The following is a 4,072-nucleotide window of genomic DNA, read 5'->3' on the forward strand; positions in this document are numbered from 1 at the left end:
CACTTGACACATGTAACATTGACACTTGACACATGTAACATTGACACTTGACACATGTAAGACATGAATGTTTCGGTAAATATATATATATTACATCTCCAATAAACTATATACGTAAGGAAAATTATAAAATACCTCGATTTTGAAATTTATAAAGTTCCAACTTTTTTAAAAAAAGAATTAAAACACAAATTAATCTAATGAATCATGTTAACAATTTTACGGTCGGTGTAGAAAGCAAGCATAAATATTACAGATTTTTACAGCAGAATTATATAGAACAAAACTTATCTTAAGTATTTTTATTATTTAGAGTTAATTAGTTTGTTTCAGAATTTCGTGCAAAGCTTTACACAAGGGTTATCTGTGCATAGCCCTCTCTAATACTGAATTGGCAGAATAGAAAGAAAGCAATTAGCCAACAGTATTCTGATTTAATAAACACATCTGTTGTATTTGTAAGAATGGTTCTATGTAATTTGATAAATGTATTTCATATTTAACTTACACATCTGTTGTATTTGTAAGAATGGTTCTATGTAATCTGATAAATGAATTACTGAATTTATGAGGAAGAAGTTATATAACTGTTAAGTTTATGCGCGATTTTAATACGGTTGTTAAGGCTTTTGCTCTGTATTATATGTAAGAGAACATATGGGAAAATAACCAAACTTACATTGATGAATACATATATCCAGATATCATGTGAGAAATGTCATTGATAACACAGATCCCCTTTTTCACATACAAGATCAGGGATATTGATTTTCAAATAACACGAATCCGTTCTTCACTAGATTTTTTTACTGAGTCCAACTGATAACACAGGCCTGAGATGGTTTTATTGTCTTGAAATTTGTACATGTTCTACAATAATTCCTGAATCCGAAAATGATATCCATTTTTCTCCATCACGTACAGATTTTTCACAAACGTCATAACGCAATACATAAAAGAAAGACCACAACACGTAGTTTTGAAACTAAAAGACGTAGATTTCAGACACAAAAAATTAGGATGAATGAAGATGTATATTCGTTTGACATCAATGTTCTTCTCTTTTCTTCAGTTTGTTTGTATTTTTGTTAACAAACGTAATAATAAAAAATGTTCATTGTGGTAAACGAAATAATAATTTGATCTAAGTAAGAGTTGTTTCTTTCCAATCTATAAAAAATCCTCACGTGATAGAAAAAAAATGAATATTATTTTCGAAATCTACGTAGCTGAATTATGGAAAATCCGTTATTAAAACCAAAAAACAACTTTTATGAAATTTAAATTCGTTCGCCTGGTTATTTACTGGCTATTTAATATTTTCTTGATTATTTGATAGCAATTATGTAAATTACAGAAAATAATTATTTTCAGGTATTATTATTATTTTCCTTCTCATTCTGTGCTGAAACATCAAATGTATTGATCTTTGATAATAATGTTATTAGTTTTTAATTTGATAAGTAATGTTTAAAGCGTTCTTAGATGTAATATAAAATATTTTTATGTTATTCACAATAGGGGATTAATACATAATGCAGGCTAATACATAAACTCCTTCCTATCAAGAGACATCTTTTCAGTTGACATATTTATGTTGAAAATTATTTGAATTATTTTTATGAACTTTAATAAATCTTTATAAATTTTTATCCAGTTTTATGTTATTCATAAGTCGCCTAAGAACTTACAAAACTAATATTTCAAAGGTTATCTAGGATTATGCAACATTTGTGCTTTATTCGGCAAATCCTTGTATTACGTCGTGTTTGTTTTCTATTTGTATATATATATAATTGTTTATTACTAAAACGCGTTACTTTCGACTCGAACTATCTTATATTACAAAGATTAGAGCAACAGTATGAGTCAACATTATCTTTGATTTTAATTAATATGGCAGTAAATACACGTGATTACTTCATGGTCATAGGAGATAAAATCTGAAAAGGATATTTAAATAAAGTGGGAAGCTTTCTAACAACTGACTCAACCTAAAGCGGAAGCTTTCTAACAACTGACTCAACCTCTCGACTTCATCTCACGCTCATACTTTGAATACTTTATTTGTGAGTTAATTACGAAAGAATGCTACACAATGAGCTATCTGTGCTCTGCCCACCACGGGTATCGAAACCCGGATTCTAGCGTTGTAAGTCCGCAGACATATCGCTGTGCTACTGGGGGGCAAATGCTTTATGCAAGCGTCCTTCTGTTTTCAATAGAGAGGAGAGGGGATTCAATTGTTTTTTCATGATATTTTATGTTTACAATATATTAAATGATTAGTCCGAGTAAGTTAGTCCTGTTGTTTAGAAATCATTCATATGCCATTTTCTTGCAAAGAAAATTGATATATTTTTTTATCGGTTAGACAGATCAACAAGTAGATTGTATTTTTTCGATGTTAAACACAAAGTAACACAATGAGCTATTGCCCACCACGGGTATAGAAACCCATTTTTTAGTGTTATAAGCCTTCAGAATTACTACTGAGCCACTGGAGCGGGGAGGAGGGGGGGGGGCAAGTGAAGTGTAAATTAGAAGATACAACATTTTTTACTAACTTTTGTTTATTACATTTAATTATCAGGCTGACTGAGCCACAACCCTTATTGTCTTAGTTATATTGAAATATAGGCCTAAACTTATCTGTTGAAGAAACAAAGTAATTTAGATGTTGTTTCAAAGAAACTTTAGGCAAGATAGACAAAGTGGGTTTGCGAACGTTAATGGGCTTTAATCACAGCACCCACTCAACCTACCCAGCTTGGAGCTTTACTACGAGGCCGCGATTACCTTTTTAAGACACTAAACAAGTACCTAGAGTGACCTGAAGAGGGCCTCAATATAGACGCCGAAACGTTTGTTTGTTTGTCTTTTGAATTTCGCGCAAAGCTACACGAGGGCTATCTGCGCTAGCCGTCTCTAATTAGCAGTGTACGACTAGAGGGGAGGCAGTTAGTCATCACCACCTACCGCCAACTATTGGGCTACTCTTTTGCCAACGAATAGTGGGATTGAACGTCACATTATAACACCCCCATGTTTGGTGGGACGGGGATTCGAACCCGCGACCCCGAGGTTGCGAGTCGAGCGCTCTAACCACCTGGCCAGACGCCGAAACGTCGTCCCTCTTTCGTTAAACAAGCAGTGCAATCCATTAATGTTCTCAAAACTTTTTTTTCAGGCTAGATTTTCTAATTTCGCTTCTTGCAGATTAATTAACGTTAGGGTAAAGGAAGATCACAAGAATATGTATAAGGTTAACAATTATATGTTTTAGTAACATACACATAACTATACGTAAGTCAAAACTCTAAAACACAGAAATAACTTATAATTGTTTTTGGTTACATCTAGTTATTTAGAATACTTGATAAGAATAATTAAAATAATTCATCAAAAAATAAGCTTTTCTCATTTTATAATTACTATAATCACATTGAATTATAAATTATTTTTTTTAGAATGGGCCCATCTTATCACTAATTAAGTTGTTTAGTTAATAGCTATGATTTAGTAGGCATTCGTGCGTGTCTTTACATATTTAGTGCCAGCTGTTTCTCAGCAGAACAGCAATGTGATTATGTCAAATGTAAAGCTATTTATAACATATGCAACGCGTACGATCCTATCCTGAAGTGAAACATTATTGGTATGTGTTTCAGCTAGCCTACAGTTGTCGTAACGGAAGTATTTCACAATTTCAATACAAATAACTTTTATGAGAGTTTAAAGTTCGTAGTTAAAATTGGAGAGACGTATTCAATGTTAAAAAGATATGTAAAACACGACCCATTACTCCACAAAACAAAAGATTTTTGTCTAAACCTAAATCAGTTAAAAAATGTTTTGTTTGCCCCGATGAAGCCGTAATGGCGAAACGTTGGCTTAAATAAGACTAACTATGTTTTCTGGAGTAATAAGGTCGTGTTTTAGTTATGCTTGTGATAAATATTATTTTATTAAATACGATATTATGCCCATATAAACAGACTATATTCATTATGTGCAGTCCAAAACAATACGGTATTAGTAACCTGTCCTGAAATTTTACCAATGAAACATT

Source organism: Limulus polyphemus, unplaced genomic scaffold, assembly GCF_000517525.1.
Source record: "Limulus polyphemus unplaced genomic scaffold, Limulus_polyphemus-2.1.2 Scaffold1736, whole genome shotgun sequence".
NCBI lineage: Eukaryota > Metazoa > Arthropoda > Merostomata > Xiphosura > Limulidae > Limulus > Limulus polyphemus.